Source organism: Macaca thibetana, chromosome 18 (genome assembly GCF_024542745.1).
Source record: "Macaca thibetana thibetana isolate TM-01 chromosome 18, ASM2454274v1, whole genome shotgun sequence".
NCBI lineage: Eukaryota > Metazoa > Chordata > Mammalia > Primates > Cercopithecidae > Macaca > Macaca thibetana.
In genome coordinates, this window is record NC_065595.1 from 15438350 (window position 1) to 15457512 (window position 19163).

Below are 19163 nucleotides of genomic sequence, written 5' to 3' on the forward strand. Positions count from 1 at the left end.
TTGTAAATGCACCAATCAGCACTCTGTAAAAACGCACCAATCCGCACTCTGTCTAGCTAAAGGTTTGTAAACGCACCAATCAGCACTCTGTAAAAACGCACCAATCCGCACTCTGTCTAGCTAAAGGTTTGTAAACACACCAATCAGCACTCTGTAAAAACGCACCAATCTGCGCTCTGTCTAGCTAAAGGTTTGTAAACGCACCAATCAGCACTCTGCAAAAACGCACCAATCCGCGCTCTGTGTCTAGCTAAAGGTTTGTAAATGCACCAATCAGCACTCTGTAAAAACGCACCAATCCGCACTCTGTCTAGCTAAAGGTTTGTAAACACACCAATCAGCACTCTGTAAAAACGCACCAATCCGTGCTCTGTCTAGCTAAAGGTTTGTAAACGCACCAATCAGCACTCTGTAAAATGGACCAATCAGCGCTCTGTAAAATGGACCAATTGGCGGGACATGGGCAGGACCAAATAAAAGAATAAAAGCTGGCCACCCAAGCCAGCAGCAGCACCCTGCTGGGTCCCCTTCCACAGGGTGGAAGCTTTGTTCTTTTGTTCGTCACAATAAATCTTGCTGCTGCATAGTCTTTGGGTCCATACTACCTTTATGAGCTGTAACAACACGGAGGTCTGCGACTTCACTCCCAAAGTCAGCAAGTCCACGAACCCATCACCCATTGAGAGGAACAAACAACTCCAGACGCGCCACCTTTAAGAGCTATAACACTCACTGCCAAGGTCTGCAGCTTCACTCCTAAAGTCAACGAGACCACAAACTCACCAGAAGGAAGAAACTCTGGACACATCTGAACATCTGAAGGAACAAATTCAGGACACACCATCTTTAAGAACTGTAACACTCACCATGAGGGTCCACAGCTTCATTCTTGAAGTCAGCGAGACCAAGAAGCCACTGGAAAGAATAACTTCTGGACACAGTAGGTTGGTTATTGGCCAGAGAGAAGTGTATTCAGGGAGTCAGCAACCACCTGTGTAAGGGGATTGACAAAAGTTATTTAATTATCTGAGGATAAAAAAACATTGTGTAAAGCATTTGTTTCACAGTAATATAATTATTCTTTTTTGTTCTCTTAAACACTCGAGGAAAACTAATATTGCATAACTTAAAGTTTTCTGAATAATTTTTCCTCCCGAATGCACATGTAATTCCCATTTGCTATCTGGTTATCTGATTACTTACATAATTTCATGTGGAATTTAAGATGGTGTTCAGAAATCTCAGTGGCAAAGTTTGGCAAAAGAAGGCAAAAAAGTTGAAAAACAAAAAGTTTCCAAGATTTGGGTTTCTAATTTTATAAAGACTGTTGTGGTCGACTTGGCACATTTGTGAGTAAATCAGTTGGTAATTGCTAACACTTCAACAAATTAAAGAGGGGTGAGCAGTGCAGTGGGAGGTCTGACCTGAAGGCAGGAGTTCTGCCATGCCCACTAACTAAAAACTCAGATGTCCAACTCAGTCTACACACAATGAGGGCAATTTACAGGAAATTGAGGAAAGAAGGCAATTCTATCAGCCCTTCTCAAATCAGGAAATAAACAAGATGCTTCTATGAACTCTAGGAGCATATGTTTGTTATTTTCTTGTTCAAGGTCCAATCAACTCTACCACTTGAAAAGCAAGTTTGAGGAGAGGCTAGACTGTCAGATGCCTATTGGTTTATTAATACTCAGTGAGACGAATCTCTGTAGTATAGAAGCGAAAATACGATAATAAATTCACAGTAGGAAAAATATATTTAATTCTCCAAAATAATAAGTTCAAGATGAGAGTCATACATTCAGAGATCCTTTTGCCAATTGGCCAGTTTTCCTATGAGAAAAAAGAAACTTAGGCTGCATATGTGCACCAAGTCATACCTACAGGTGGCTGAGCTGGGGTTAGGTTTGTCATTTTTCAGTTCACGATTTTTTCCACTGGATCTTTACATAGCACCATGGCCTTCAAAGACAGTGAGTCACTGAATTCAACAAACATTCTGCTCCACTCAATAAATGATTGTCAAGTAAGAGAGGACAGAACAGCTCACTTAACGTAGGTTTCTAGAAAGCAGCTGAAATTGAAGTATAAAATTTGGAATAAAAATTGAAGTTAGAAAAGATTTATAGAGTCCTCTACATAGTGACCTTCTGTTTCCAAGTGAGTGGATTGAAACCTTCATGAAGGGAGGAAGCACTAATGACCATTATGTAAGTAAATCAAAACAGGAAGAGAAAAAGGATTAAATGATGGAAACTATTTTCAGAAGAGAATCAGGAAAGAGCAATGTCATGGGCATTAAGGAAGGAGAAGTAGCCAAGAGACACTGTCAAGCCTTGCAAAGAGGGCATTAAAGGTGAGAATGCAAAGCTCAAGGTATCAGGTGATGAACAGTTCATTTGGACCTTGAATCGAGGTAATTCAGAGAGGTGAACTCTCAGAATCCAAAGTAAGATAGCTAGGGAGGGAAATTACAGGCAGTCACTCAGTGTCAGTGCTTCTAGACTTTGTAATGGACAGTCCAGAAGTATTGTTTGTTGCCTTTTTTGCAGTGGGCACAGAGACCTTAAGGATGAATCAACATTGTTTTCAAGAAAAACTCTAACAGAACACAAAGAAAACACAAATTCACCAAAAATAATTATTAAATAATTATTACTTATGATCACATCATTTAGGGAGTCTCCCCTGTCCATAACTCCAAAACGTACCATTCACATAGTTAACAATAGAAGCCGTGCTATCTGGAAATTTGCAATTAGGCAGACTTGATTATTCCACAAAAATAATATTAAAAATATAGAAAATGTATCTGAGTATTTAGTAATGAGCAGCAATGTATGTATAAATGATGGCAGTGGTGGTTCGTCTGGAGCAACTGCTGTGATGCCAACCGCAGCAGGGGAGGTACAGCTGGGGTTGCATGCTCTGTGAGACTGGCAGTGGTGGAAACAGGCAGAAGCCCTGTCCCCTACCAAGTTGGCAGGGTGGGGACCCTGCACTCCCAGGTGCAGCCGCAGTCATCCAGCCACAGCTCCAAACCAGGCATCTCCTGTGCTCTTGGGGCCCGGGAACCCCCGCTGCCTCTGCAGGCTCAGAAGTGCCTGCTCCTGCTCCCTGGCCTCTTCCTACTCCAGGTGCCCACTCTGGGGTGATGCAAAGTTGTGGCCTAGCCTGGGTGCTACTGCAACCCTGCTGGGTGTGCACACACTTGGGAGTAACACTAACACACAAGCCTCCTGATGCCTTGGGTCCCTCCAGACTTTGGGCACTGATAAGCACAAGAGGGAGATGGAGAGGGCACTGAGGGTTGCTTGGCACAGGACTGGAGGTGACCCTCAGCACAAACAGCCTGGGTGCCATGGATGGTATGTTGATGGCAGGAGACAGACAGACTCTTGGGTGGAAAGGGGCAGGTCCCCGGTGAAACCCCACCTTCAAGCCAGGGATGGACCAAAGCCTTGGGATCAGACTTCCAGTTCTGGGTGGAGTCTGTGACCTACAGTGAGAACTTACGTTGCTTTTTCCCACGCCTGCCCATGACCACCCATAAACCAATCAGTACACACTTCCTCCCTTCTAAGCCCATAAAAACCCCAGACTCAGCCAGACTCACACAGACATCAGGACTACCAACTGCAGGAAGGAGCTATCCACTTCAGGTCTCCTCAACTTGTCCAGATGACCTGCCTACAGAATGGAGCTGTCTACTATGGGTCTCCTCTCCACTGGGAGCTGGACACTCCTCAGATGACCTGCCTGCAGAAAGAACCTACCTACTTTGGGTCTCCTGAAAGCTGTTCTGTCACTTAACGAAGCTTCTCTATGCCTTGTTCACCTTCTGTTGTCCACGTACTTCATTCTTCCTGGATGCAGGACAAGAACTCAGGACCTGCCAAATGGCAGGACTGAAACAGCTATAACACAGACAGGGTTTAAACATGCCCCTCTGCTCGCCACAGTTGTGGATGATGAGAAGGAGAGAATAGCTGTGGCTTTCTGGGAAGTCCAGACTAGGGGCTCCCAGAACCAGGGCTGTGACACCCTCCTTGGGGCTCTGTAGTTCTTGACATCTCCAAGCTTCCAGGTGCCACCACGTTTCCCTCATCCAAATGCAGGTGCTCACAATAGAAGCCACATGAGGTACATCTGCTCCAGTCGCAGCCTCACCCAGAGCCAGCACCTGTGCCAGCACCTGGAGCTGCCTGCCCTGCCACAGCAGCCATTGTGCCTGGCTGTGCACAGTGGCTGCACCCTGCACTTGCTCACTCACACACCCCTCACTGTTCCTGGCTCACCCTTGGCAGGTGTGGGACTCGGGCTGGTAGCACAAGCCGAGTGCAGTCTGCCAGGCCGAGTGGGCAGAATGAGTCCAGTGGGTGCGAGCAGTACTCAGGCAGAAGGCACCGCTGGCTACAGAGCTTTCCTGCTGGCGAAGCAACACCCCAAGGATCCCGTGACATAAATATACATGTATAAACCATTTCATTTCCCTAAATTGTTACAGAAATGTAGACACAAATTAGCATTAGAGTACTGTTACTGTGATGGCTTCTTGAGAATTATACAGGAAGGCTATGCCAGAGGTACAATAGGAGTGTAGTACTCTTACTTTATTGTAAATCCATTCAGATTTATTTTTCCAAACCAAATTTGCAAATTAATATAGTAAACAAACAGCAAAATGCAAACACCAACGTTTAGGATTATAATCTAACTAAAGCTCTATTTTTATTATTTTTATTTCCACATTTAGGCTCTTTATAAGAAAAAACAAAAAACAATGAAGTTTAATTGGTTTCACATTTTCACTATATAAAAAGAGAAAACTGTTACTATTACAATTTGACTTAAGAGATATTTCAAATATTGTTAAGATCAATATTTTTCACACTTGGCTGTGTATTGGAATTGCTTGGGGAGTTTTAAAAATACTGTGTTATATCCTGAAGGATACTGTTTGAATTAGTATGGGATGTGACCTGGGCATCAGTATTGTGAAAAGTTCCCAGGAGTAATTTTAATGTGTAACCTACTTTGAGAACCAGTCTTCTAGGACACAGTATCTTCTGGCATCCGGCTACCTTTGTGAAAATAATGGAGCTTGTTCAAAACAATTGATAAAGAGCATTCCAGGTCCAGCAACTTGATTTGGTAAGTCCCACTGGGGTGGTCCACCCCGAAAAAGTTACAACAGGGTCTGTCAATTTACTTTCCTCCTCATAGGTCACTCTCTGTGTTGAGACATATCCAGTCTGGAGACCATACTGCAGATGAAAATTGGCTTGGAAAGCAGGCAATTAGAAAGCACATATTTTCCGTAGTAGGGCTGTAAGTATCTGGTAACGTGGAGGAAGGCCTCTTTCCACTGTAAGGACATTTTAGTCTAAATAAATGTTTGCTTCCTCTAGTCATAAAGAATCTGAGAATCAGCTCTCAAAAGTGTAATTTAAACACTACTACATCCATGCTCTGTGTTTACCTATTCCTCAACCCTGCTGACTATTGCAGGGTTGGCTAAAAAACAGTTCAGACAATCTTGAATGGGCACAGTGGCTCACGCCTGTAATCCCAGCACTTTGGAAGGCCAAGGTGGGTAGATCACTTGTGGTCAGGAGTTTGAGACCAGCCTGGCCAATATGATGAAACCCCATCTCTACTAAAAATACAAAAAAAAAAAAAAAAAGCCAGAAATCACTTGAACTGGGGGGGTGCAGGCTGCAGTGAGCTGAGATCATGCCACTGTGCTCCAGCCTGGGTAACAGAGCGAGATTTCATCTCAGGAAAAAAAAAAAAAAAAAAAAAAAAAAAGTTTAGAGAATCCTGTTGAAGTTCCAAACTCTCACCTCCCTCTACTCTGTCTGGTTGTGGGTCCACACAGGATGCCTGACCATTGTTACTTTATGTTTCAGGCACTTTGACATACTGGCTGAAAGCACATGCTCTGAAACCTACTTGCCTAGGTTTACATTTTGATCCCACCATTCCCCAACTTGGCTAATTAATTCTCTAATCTTCAGTTTTCTCATCTACAAAATGTAAACAATAATAGCTATCTCATACATCACCTGTAAGGACTCAATAATGCATTTGATGGAAGTAGCATGTTTGACACTGTTAATGGAACTATTCATTATAATTATCAATTATTTTACTAAATCATCAGCAGCAACATATTTTTTTTCCACTCCCACCACCTGTTCCTTAAGTAGAAGAGTGAGAGTAGTGTATTTTAGGAGGGACAGTGGGTAAAGGATGGAAGTGCCTGTGAAAAGCATCTCCTAACCCACAGAACTAGAAAATTCACCCAAAAGGGCTTCTTCCTTGTGGTCCAGATTCTCTTCCAATTAAGATTAAAACATATTTATTTATAATTTACTGGGTCTTTCCTATTAAGTGTCATAGCACGCTCTCTCGCTCTCTCTTTTTAGTGTAAATAACTCAGGTGTTATATGCCTAGAAACTATTACAGGAATTTTAAAGCATGTAATCCAAAGAAGCAGAACACTTATTTTTGAAAATAGAGGTCTCTCAAATAGTCACCAACTGGAGCATATATAAAAATAACATGATACTGACAAAACATTAGCAGAAATAAGCAAAGATCAAAAATCATCAGTGTGGGCCAGACGCAGTGGCTCACGCTTGTTATCCCAGCACTTCGGGAGGCAGAGGCAGACAGATCACTTGAGGTCAGGAGTTTGAGGCCAGCCTGGCCAACATGGTGAAACTCTGTCTCTACTAAAAATACAAAAATTAGCTGAGGATGGTGCCAGGCATCTGTTTTTCCTACTACTTAGGAGGCTGAGACACGAGAGTCACTTGAATCCAGGAGGTGGAGGTTGCAGTGGGCTGAGAAGGCATCTCTGTACTCTAGCCTGAGCAACAGAGTAAGACTCCATCTCAAAAAAAAAGAAAAAAAATTATGTGATGTGCATATTGAGAAATAAATTGTGTTATATATGATCCTGTAACATGTCTTTAATTTTACAATACAGTAACAAACTGCAAACTATCGTAGAATAGAAATATATCTGACAAATGCACAAAAATCATCACTTCTCAGCAAAGAGGAAGGTTTGACATGGTTTTGATCAGAGGTATCATTAATGAAAGAACAATCACCTGAAAGATTAATAACATCTGAAAGAGAAGAATTTCCTTTTATCTTCTTTTGCTTTCCTATCCTTTAATGTAGATGTTAATGAGTATTGAAATCGACAAAAGGCAAAACAATAATAATAATAAGGCACAGGAGAAAGGGGCATATTGGATTTTCATCCTCGAATAATCTGAGTTAGTGGGCATGACCTTCCCCATTTGAGCACCTCTGAAAATAGTCTGTGACAAGAATTTTTCATGTCTATTTTTGCACAGAAAGGAAATATTCATAGAATAACACAAATATTGCTTAGGCATTTTCTAAGATGATCTCTAGGAAAAGTCAGAATTCTTATGCATCATATTTTGTGAGAGATGAAAAAGTGGTATCTTCTTCAGTCAGTTAAACATCACTTTGTAGCAAATCCATTTCTGTTCTTTATTCTGTAACCACTCCCCATCTCCTACCCTTCAGTTTTCGGAAGAAGCAGGTCCTCATTCAGAACATTTTTTTTTTCGGGGGTTGGAGGCCGTAATCTAAAATTAAATGTCTGTTTAGGGTCTGTACATTTGCTGAATTTGCTAAAATAACACCCCCTCCCCTCCTCACTATGTGAACAGATTCTCTGAGACACTTAAATAGTAAGACAGGGATGTGACACAAGGAACAAACAGCCTGGCCGCAATTTGTGTAGCATTGCCTAATAAACAACAATCCCTTTTTATGTGTTCATTAAGCAGAAAATTAATATTTACATAAGACTAAATATTTTTAATTGTTTAATGGTTTTCTCTTGTGGAACTGCACATGCTCCTTCTCTGGAATTGATTGCTTTTTAGCTATGTGTGGTCAACGTTAAGGTCTTGGTTCTGCTTCCGGTTCTCTTGACCTCCAGGTCAGTCCTGCCAGGCAGGTGACAGGGGTTCCCTCAGTCTTTCCAGTAGTGCCGTTTCTGTGCTGCTTGGGCTTGCTGGCCTGAAGTGCCAAAGGGCACGCAGAGACCCCTGCTGCTGCTCCTGTGGGTACATTCACTTCTTGTCTCTTTGACAATGTTATGCTGTTATTTTAGCTCTTGCTAGTTCCCTATTTTGTTGTCTTCAGAAAAGTACAAGGCTCTATGTTTTCTCTGGCCACCCAGCTGCCTGAGGACAAATTTCACATTTTCTAGGCCTCTGTTTTACCTTTTTTGGGGCGTGGGGGGGATGAAGTCTCACTCTGTCACCCGGGCTGGAGTACAGTGGCGTAATCTTGGTTCACTGCAACCTCCGTCTCCAAAGTTCAAGTGATTCTCCTGCCTCAGCCTCCTGAATAGCTGGGACTACACTTGCGCTCTGCCACACCTGGCTAATTTTTGTATTTTTAGTAGAAATGGGGTTTCACCATGTTGGCCAGGCTGGTCTCAAACTCCTCACCTCATGTGATCTGCTCACCTTAGCCTCCCAAAGTGCTTCTGTTTTACCTTAATTGCATTATATGGCAATAAAATGACCAGTCTCCTTGATATTACTCTTGGTCTTGTGAGCATCCCATTTCATGTCATGACCACAACATCAATATCTCAGTGGCTCCATCCTTCCTTTGGCATGTGCCAGCCACTTTGACTACATGAGCTAACTAGGGGCCAGTTGCAGCAGTTCAGGTCCCATCGTTCTGGATGATGCTAGTCATGCAATTATCTCATTAAAATCCACTCTTGGAGCATTTGGTGGTGCTCTTTATTGACTCTGTGGTTTCATGTAGGGAGGAAATAGATTTTCCAGCTAAATGACACTGGAAATACTGAGACTAGGATTGATATGACAGCAAAACCAAAGCTCAAGGGTGTGTTCCATCTGGGTTTGACTTTCAGGTTTTCTAATGTATAAACTTGGACAATTATGGACCTCACTGGACCTCTGTCTCCTTAATGGTGAAGTGCAGATAATGGATGCTGACTTTACCAAGCTTCCGTGAAGGCTAAATGAATAAGGGTCATATCGTGCCTTGTTAGTGCCTAAACCTATGATGGGTGCTGAATGAATGTTAGTGATGAATGGAAATATCTTTTATTAATACTCCCCATTCCTTTCCTGTGACCTCTGGATTTTTCACCTTCCTACTAAAAGTGAAGTTATGAGCATTATTTGTCTGTTTACTTTTTATTTTATCAAAACTGCCACTTGAATATCCTGCTTAGTGATGGCAACACTATCATACACTGTCAAGAAAATCAATGCTCATTAAGAAAAAATAGGTTTAATTCTATTTTGTATATATTTGTAATTCACAAGTGGAAATAAATGAATACCTAAATGTAAATGAATAGAAAACAAATTATGTTAAGCATTCTTAGTTCCATATTGTCCTCTTTAAAGCTAAACCATATAAGCTGGAGTGAGATAAAACTAAATACATTTTCAAATCATGTTTAAATTAAGACATCAGAAGACATATTTCACATTCTCAGATGGAATTTCATTGCCCTCAGAAGAGTCAGAATATATATTACTATAATTTTCAATTATGCAACATGAAATTGAAATATTTATAAGCAATCATAATTAAACTAAGGGCCCAACATAATTTTTTAAACTACATTAAAAACAAAAAAAACCTCATGTCTAGAAATAATCCCTTTCATCCCCTTCCCTCAAAAAAAGACATAAAATGAACACAGCATGTCTCAAACATTTTGCACCTCTTAAATTTCACAAAGTCCTGGTTAATTCATATTCCAGCACAAATTTCCAAAGAATCACCTAACTTTGGAGACAATCCAGGTTGGAAGAAGAAAAGTAGTAAAGATATGGATGTGTCTCACTCAGTTAAGGGATAAGGCTCCCTGGGGACTAAGCTGTTCTGTTAAGAAAAACTGTAAGATGCATAAAATTTGATTATATCTGTGGCAGTTATTACTGGTGTTTTTTAAATACTCTTGTCTCCTGGCCCCCTGTGAATAGGTGAATCATGTGGCTTATTTTGCCCAGTGAGTTGTCAGCCAAATGGGAATGTGTTTTAAGGCCAATATAGGCAATTGCCTATGCAAAAGTCTATAGAGATTTCCCTTTGGAAATGTGACTTTTGTGAAGGCTACTCTTGAGCCTGGATCCCTGAGTGTCTGCATGGAGCAGCTCTACCGTCTGCTCATTAGCAGTGGCCATATGAGAGGAGGAGACACACATATATATACACACACATATGTGTATATATGTGCACATACATATACATATATATGTGTACACACACATATATGTGTACACATACACACACATATATATACACACACAGACACACACAAAATAAATATATATGCTAAACATTAGCATAGCTAAGTATGCCTAAATAACTAACCAGCAGTTTTGGGAGGGGGCCTAGACATAGGGCTATCTATTCAGAGTAGAATATGCAACTGAACCAGTAGGGAAGCCGTCTGTTCTAGTCATGAACTGAGGATTCGGGAGAACCAATCTCCTTCTGCCCATCCCTCATCCTCCACCCTTCTCAATAGACTGTTACCAAGGAAATGAAGAGATCTGGTTTTGGGACACATTCCTAAGAAATTTGTCAGAGACACTGCTGAGGTACAAGACATTACATGGGCGGAAGTAAAAATAGCAGAATTCCCAGAAATAAATGCCAGAAAGAGACTCACTATAACAGGGCAGACAGGGAATAAGCTACAACTTTACTTGAGGAGAGAAAACATTTAGAACATATTTCATTCAATGGCGTGTTAGTTTTAAAAGTTATGAAGCAACCAGGTGCGGTGGCTCACACCTGTAATCCCAACACTTTGGGAGGCTGAGGCGAGTGGATCATGAGGCCAGGAGATCAAGACCATCCTGGCTAACACGGTGAAACCCCGTCTCTACTAAAAATACAAAAAATTATCCGGGCGTGGTGGCGGGTGCATGTAGTTCCAGGTACTTGGGAGGCTGAGGCAGGAGAATGGCGTGAACCCAGGAGGAGGAGCTTGCAGTGAGCCTACATCGTGCCACTATACTCCAGCCTGGGTGACAGAGTGAGACTGTCTCAAAAAAAAAAAAAAGTTATGAAGCAAACTAACACACTGTGGGAAACAATATATTATGTCTTCTTACCTTATAAATATACCTTCATCAGGACAAAACGAATAAAATTATGTTTTCTATATGTCTACAACTTGGAAAAATAGAAAAGTTGAATGAATCTATTTTATACATTCTTTGGTTTTTGTGGCTGGGCTGGCTATGTTTACATGCATAATAAAGACATGCATAATTCATGAACTAATATATATTCATCTTATACAATTTATTTTTCAATTTTAATTCTGCAAATCGTTTATTATAATGTTATTATCAAAGTTTTCACAGAATTTGTGTTATATTGAAGGGTTGGCACATTCTGGTTCACATTACAGTTTTGGCATAGCCCAGGGGCTAAGAATTTTTAAAACACATTTAATTGGTTGAAAACAATTAAAAGAAGAGTAATATTTTATGACATGAAAATCACATGACACTAAAATTTCAGTGTCCATAAATTAAGTTTGATTGGCACACATCCATGGACATTTATTTATGTATTATAGCTGTTTTCAGACTACAGCAGCAGAGCTGAATAGTTGCAAGAGAAAACTGTACCGCTGGCCGGGAGCGGTGGTTCAGGCCTGTAATCCCAGCACTTTGGGAGGCCCAGGTGAGTGGAACATTTAAGGTCAGGAGTTTGAGACCAGCCTGGCCAACATGGTGAAACCTTGCCTCTACTAAAAATACAAAAATTAGCCGGATGTAGTGGCAGGCTCCTGTAGTCCCAGCTACTACGGAGGCTGAGGCAAGAGAATCACTTGAACCTGGGAGGCAGAGGTTGTAGTGAGCTGAGATCATGCCACTGCACTCCAGTCTGGGCGACAGAATGAGATTCTGTCTCAATAAATAAATAAATAAATAAATAAATAAATAAGGAAAACTACAGCTGCAACCCTACATTCGTTAGCATCTGGCACTTTACAGAACAGTTTACTGACTCCTGATCTAAAAAATAAAAAAAAAAAAAAACCACTATATGAAAATATTTATTTAAAAAACTATAAACAAAAGTAGTTAAAATTTGAATATTAATTTTGTTTTCAAGAGTATTTTCTTAAATATTAAAATTATTAAAATTAAATGGTAAAAATAAAAATTATCTTAATGTATATCAAAATCTAGATCAGAAATTCTAATCTGTCTGAAAAATTGTATTTCTCTTAAATTTAATCATTATGATAAATACTTCCATTAAAATGAAACTGTCTTCACTAAATGCACAATTCTAGGATTTAATATCCATATAGGTGTCAAGATATTCAGTACCATGTTTTCAGTCACGTCAAATCTGAACCTTTATATAAAAGTAACATAAAACATTTTATGTTCCCAACAGTCCTCAGCATCTGTGTTCAATATGTTTACTGTGAATTCTGATCTAATCATTCAAACCTCCAAAATGAACTAGAGCACAAAGAGATGAAAGTAAATGGAGCCCAGAATGATTTCCAATTACTGAAAAATCAGCTGTTTTTCTGCTATTAAAGAGAATACTTTGTGAAGTTAAAGAATTTTTTCTTTCCTTGTACTTAAATGTATCAGCCACAAGAGTCCTTCCCTTGCTCTGAATCAGCATCTCTGTGAAAAATTGGCAGCAGCACCTATCCTCAAACTTCATGGCATTCCTCCTCAGACACCGTTTGTAAGAACCAGGCAAGCTGAGTTTGAACAGTGTCAGTAATGAGAGTGGAGGGTTCAGTTGAGTTTGGTGAGAGGGGTGTCTCTACATTTCATAGCAAATTTCTCTTTGCTGCCATCGGCTTATGGGGCATGGTCTTTGCTTGAGTCCAAGGGTGTTAGACAGCTGTTTGAATTTTGTTAGGGCCAGAGGGAACACAAAACTGGGCCTTGTCCTCCCCTTCTTCGTGGAATGGGGGTGGTACCACTGATGGTAAAGCTCTCAACATTCCTATTCTCGTTTAGTGCTATATCCTGGGAAGCTTTCATTCGGCTCCTTGATGATGACTGCTCTTAAGTCTGGGGTGAGCACAGTCAGTATTTCCCAGTGAGGCACTTCCCATGGAAAGTGGCTTTTACCCTTCAAAAGATGGGATTATACCATCCAGTGTCCCCAGTTGCTTAGTATCTGGCATTCCCTGCAACTCCTGTAAACAACTGTCCTCAAATGTAGACTGTAGTGCAACAAAGTTACTGTACAGGGTTTGTTCTATTGAAACAAAACAAAACCAAATAAAAACACTTTATGTTATGGGCTGAATTGCGTCTCCTTCCTCTGCCACAAATTCACTGGTGAAAGTCTTAACCCCCAGAACCTCGAAAGTGATTATATTTGGAGACAGGCTCTTTGCAGAGGTAATTAAGTTAAACTGAGATCGTTAGAGTAAGGCCTAATCCAATATGACTGGCATCCATGTAAGACGAGAATTTTTTTCTACTTTAAAATTTAGTGACGTTTTGACATTTTAAAAGGTTTTCTCAATTGCAGTTTTTCTTTCCTTCTTTATTTTTAAATTTGTGTACATTTAAGGTGTACAAGTGAAGTTTTGTTATATGGATATACTGCTCTGTAGTGAAGCTCTGTGTGAAACCATCACCTACGTACTGTACATAGTATCTGTTAAAAGAAGAGGAAATTTGGACATAGAAATGAACACAGAAAAGATGATGTGAAGATACAGGGAGATGGCAGCCATTTATAAGCCCAGGAAAGAGAACAAATTTTTCCTCACAACCCTTGGAAAGAAACAGACCTGTCTGGGTGCGGTGGCTCACGCCTGTAATCCCAGCACTTTGAGAGATCCAAGCAGGCGGATCACGAGGTCAAGAGATAGAGATCATCCTGGCCAACATGGTGAAACCCCATCTCTATTAAAAATACAAAAATCAGCTGGGCGTGGAGGCGCACACCTGTAATCCCAGCTACTCTGGAGGCTGAGGCAGGAGAGTCGCTTGAACCCGGGAGACAGAGGTTGCCATGAGCCAAGATCCTGCCACTGCACTCAAGCCTGGTCACAGAGCGAGACTCTGTCTAAAAAACAAACAAACAAACAAACAAACAAAAAACACTTTGTTGGGCTGTCAGATTTTGTGGACCAGGAGTTGGGACCAAGTCAATAGTTGGTCTCTATTCGGTGGTATCTGAGGCTCTAGCTGGGAATACTCTAAAGGCTGGGGGAGTGGCCAGGGAACTTTAGGGGACAGGGAATATCTCAAACTGGGGAAAAAAAAAAAAGTGTTGCGTGGTAGAATCTGGTCTTTTGAAGTCAGAAACCAAGAGTTTGATCTCAAATTCACAATTCAGTTTCTTGTGTAACCTTCTGCAGTTCATAAAGTGTCTCAGCTTCATTTCGTCACTCTAGAAAGACTATGCTAACACTTACCTTTCAGTAACATCCATAAGAATTTAAAACCATGGACAAAATTCTCTACTACGGTGTCTGCTAAAGAGTATATTGTGTTCTCTAACAGCTTTATTGAGGTGTAATTGACATAAAAGAAACTGCACATATTTGAAATATATAGTTTGGAAGTTTTAGCAATGTATATATACAATAAGCCATGATCTCAACTATATTAGAGAATATGTCAATCACACCCAAGGATTTCTTGTGTCCCTCTATACTTCCTTTCTCCTGCCCCTCCTCAGCTGTCCCACCCAACCAACCCAAGGAAGCCACTGAGCTGTGTACTGCCACTATGGAGGTCTATATATTTGGAATCACTCAGCATGTACTGCTTTCCTGGTTTCTTTTGCTATAAAATAATTGTTTTTAGACACATGTGTGTGGTTTCTTAACCACGATTTGTTTATCCTTTCAGCTGTTGATAGACATCTTGGTTGTTTCTAGTCTGGGTGGGACTATAACAAATTATAAACATTTTTGTACACGTTTTTGTGCAAACATAAGATTTCACTTATCTTTGGTAAATACCCAGAAGTGGAATGGCAGAATCATGAACTATGTTTAAGTTTTAAAAAACTGAAAACTGCATTTCCACTCCCAGAAGCCATGCGTGAGAGTCCCAGTTCCTCCACAACCTCACTAACACTCAACATGATAGGTCGTTAATTTCAGTAATTCTGGTAGATTGCCAGCTGATTTAGAATATCGTTTGAATTTACATTTCCCTCATGTTAATGACATTGAGTATTTTTATTAGATTATTTGCATCCATAGAAATTCTTTAGAAAAGTGTTTTTTTCTTAATATATTGCCCTTGTTTTCAATCAGTGTGTTTGATTCTTATAGAATTTTTGAAGTTCTTTATATACTCTGGATATAAGTTCCTTTTCAAATATCTGCTTTGCAAATATTTTCTCCCAATTTGTGGCTTGTTTGTTTCATTCTCTTAATAATATATTTCTGAGATCAAGGATTTGCACATTTGATAAAGTCCAATTTTTTTAATGAATTATGATTGGTATTGTGTTCTAGGAAATTTTGCTTCACTCAAGGTCAAAATATTTCTTCCTGCATTTTATTCCAGAAGTTGTATAGTTTCGGCTTTTATATTTAGTTCTATTATCCATATGGTATTATGTGTTGTGTATTATTTGAAGTATGGATCAATTATATTTTTGCTTTTGGATACCAAATACACAAGCACAACTTCTTGAATAGAATTTGTTTCCGAATTGCCTTTTTGTCCTAGTTAAAACTTAATTGCTCATATATGTGTCAGCGTATTTTCTGAACACTATTTTCCATTAAGATACTTAACTATATCCATGCTTGTAACATTTTATTTTTTAACCACAGTTGTATAATAACTCTTAATCAAGTAATTTTTATTCACAAATTTTGTTCTTTCTCTAAGTTTTTTTTTTAGAATATATAAATCTTTGGCATTTTTGTATCTATTTTTACAATTCAATTGTCTATTTTTCCTAAAAAGTAAAAAAAAAAAAAAAAAATTCTGCGGAAATTTTTACTAAGATTGTAGTGAATGTGGAGTAAATTACATTTGTTGTTATTTTTGTTCTTTTTCTTTGTGTTTGCTTACTATTTTCGGAGCAGTTTTAGGTTAACAGCAAAGTTAAGAAGGTACTGAGTTTCCCATACACCTCCTGCTTTAGCACACACGTTAGCTTACCTCATTCTCAACATCCCCAATCATAGTGGTGCATCTCTTACAATTCATGAACTTGCATTGACGCTCCATTATCTTCCAAAGTCCATAGTTCATATTAGGGCTCACTCTTGGTGTTGTACATTCTATGCCTCTGGACAGATTTATGACATGCATTCACCATCGTAGTATCATGCAGAGTAGTTTTACCAACCTTAAAGTCCTCTGGGCTCTACCTATTCATCATTTGCTCTCCCCAGGAAATGGATTTTTTGACTACACTGCATCTTCCCTTCTATCCATCCACCTCTCCATTTATTTAGGTCTTCTATTATTTCATTAAGCAATGCTTTGTACTTTTCAGCTTAGATCTGTTGCACATCTTGGAAAAATAAAATATCGCTAAGCATTTTCGATATTGTGATTCTATTGTTAATGGTATCATCTCCTTGAATTTTAATGTCTTATTGTTCTTCGCTAGCATATAAATAATTGACTTGTGAACATTTGAACATTTAATTTTATTCTGAAACAGTGCTAAAATTATCTAATATTTCTGGTAGCTTTTTTTGCAGATTTCTTCAGATTTTCTGCATAGATGTTCAAGCCATCTGTAAAGACAGTTTTACTACTTCTCTTCCAATCTGGGTATCTTTTATTTTTTAATTGGTTTCTTGCACTGGGTAGAAGCTACAGTTTGAATACAAGTGATGAGAGTAAAGATCCTTGCCATATTCCTGATCATAAAGACAGTTTTTCACTATCAAATATAACAAAGTTGTAAGTTTTACATAGATTTGCTTTATCAGATTGAGGAAGTTATCTTCTAGTCCTAGTTTTATACTGACTTAGTTCTCCTCTAGTTCTACCTTGATGAAATTTTATTGGGAAGTGATTTGAATGCTGTCAATTCCCTTTTCTGTATCTATTGATAAAGTCATAAAGTTTTAATTCTTGTAGTTAATATTGTATATTACATTTTATACTTTTCAATTGTTAATGCAGCCGTACATACTTGAGATAAAACTCATGTTACAATTTTTATAATGTATTGTTGGATTCCATTTGATAAAATTTTGTTAAGAATGTTTGCATTTATATTCATGATTGATGTCAGTTTGTAGTTTTCTTTCTGTTGAAATGTGTTTGTTGTGTTGTACTATCCGAATTGTGGTACCAGAATTGGCACTGTAGACTGAAGTAGTGAAGACAAGATTTTTGGTTTTCTTTTCTTTAGAGGGTTTTTTTAAACTACAAGTATAATTTTTAAAATAGATATGGAGATATTAAGATTATCTATTTCTTCTTGAGTGAGCTTTACTAGTTGGGGTGGAAGAGCACAGGGAAGAGTACGAGGGTTTCTCTAAGACATTGCAGGCAAAATAATGTCATGTCACAACACCAAGGATGCAAAAAACCTTGTATTTAGTTTAGAATTTTGGTTATTAAATGGAGTTGCCATTGCCTTTTGCCTCAGTAAATGTCTAGGAGTGATTTTGTTTCTGACAACTGGTAGGCGCTTTTGTTATCTAGTGGGTGGAGGGCAGCAGAGGTGCTAACAACAGACAGTTCACATAACAATCCCCTCAAACCAAGAATTATCTGAAGCAAAGTATCAACAGAGTACTGAGACTGAGAAACATTGGATTAGGAGATTACTGTAGTTCAGCATGGCGGTACACTAGGCACATGTGGAAGATGGTAGGGACACAGAGCTGAAAAGCTGGGTAAAATTTAAACGGCCAAGGGTCTGGCATGCTCTGCAAAGGACTTGTTTTTGGAAAAGGTGGGAAAGGCTGAGTCCTACGTGGTGAGAAAACTAACGCTGGAGATAGAGACACTATTAATACAGAGTATTAGGTCAGAACATCAAATACTATTAAATCTCTAAAGTTATTTCCTCTTCAATTATATTTTAATTTTTGTAATTATCTTAGAATGCACGTTTTAGTTTGTGGATAACATGCATTTTAACACTTCCCTGGCATTTGCTTTTTTTTTTTTTTTTTTTTTTTTGGAGACGGAGTCTCGCTCTGTCCCCCAGGCTGGAGTGCGGTGGCCGGATCTCAGCTCACTGCAAGCTCCGCCTCCCGGGTTTACGCCATTCTCCGGCCTCAGCCTCCTGAGTAGCTGGGACTACAGGCGCCGCCACCTCGCCCGGTTAGTTTTTTGTATTTTTTAGTACAGACGGGGTTTCACCGTGTTAGCCAGGATGGTCTCGATCTCCTGACCTCGTGATCCGCCCGTCTCGGCCTCCCAAAGTGCTGGGATTACAGGCTTGAGCCACCGCGCCCGGCCTGCTATTTTCTTAAAAAGGAGAAATCTCCACATTCTGTGTCATCAAAAATGAATTTACAGCTATAATTTATAATAATATTGTCAAGTTTTCAGTGATTTTTGTTTAGTTGTTGCTTATTGTTCATGAAAGGGAAGATGTTTTCCTACCTATAAATTATAGAAATTTTTATTTTAAATAAATTTAAGTTAAAGAGGAGAGTGGTTCTAAAGTAAAACATTCCGTAACACAGTCATAGAGATGATAGGATATAAAGTTTAGCAAGAGCTAAACCTGATGTAAAAACAAGTTTTTGAAAAGTACCATCTAGATAATTTAAAATACCTTAAAATTAATAATGACTATAATATAATTAACTGTCATTTTAGAGAAATTACCTTGAACATTGAGTGAAGGATCAGTGAACAGGAAGAGTGGGAAACAGAGGCAAGGAGATATACTACAATTCGTGAAAGAAACCTAAAAAGGCACATGCTTAATGTAATTTAGGAGGTAGAAAAGATAATGCCTCATTCCTCAGAGGATATAAAAAAGGGAATTGGGCTGGGCACAGTGGCTCATGCCCATAATCTCAGCACTTTGGGAGGCTGAGGCGGGTGGATCACTTGAGGTCAGGAGTTTGAGACCAGCCGGGCCAACATGGTGAAACCCCATCTCAAATAAAATACAAAAATTAGCTGGGTGT

General features: G+C 39.4%; 1 long non-coding RNA gene across 1 annotated transcript in view; it reads right to left on the bottom strand.

The window, feature by feature from the left end:
* Positions 1-523: 523 nt before the first annotated feature.
* LOC126941070 (uncharacterized) overlaps positions 524-19163 on the bottom strand; it is a 107950-nt gene continuing 89310 nt past the window's right edge. Inside the window, exon 3 of the long non-coding RNA XR_007721082.1 lies at positions 524-991. This is a non-coding gene — a long non-coding RNA (uncharacterized LOC126941070). The remainder of the gene's footprint in view (positions 992-19163) is intronic.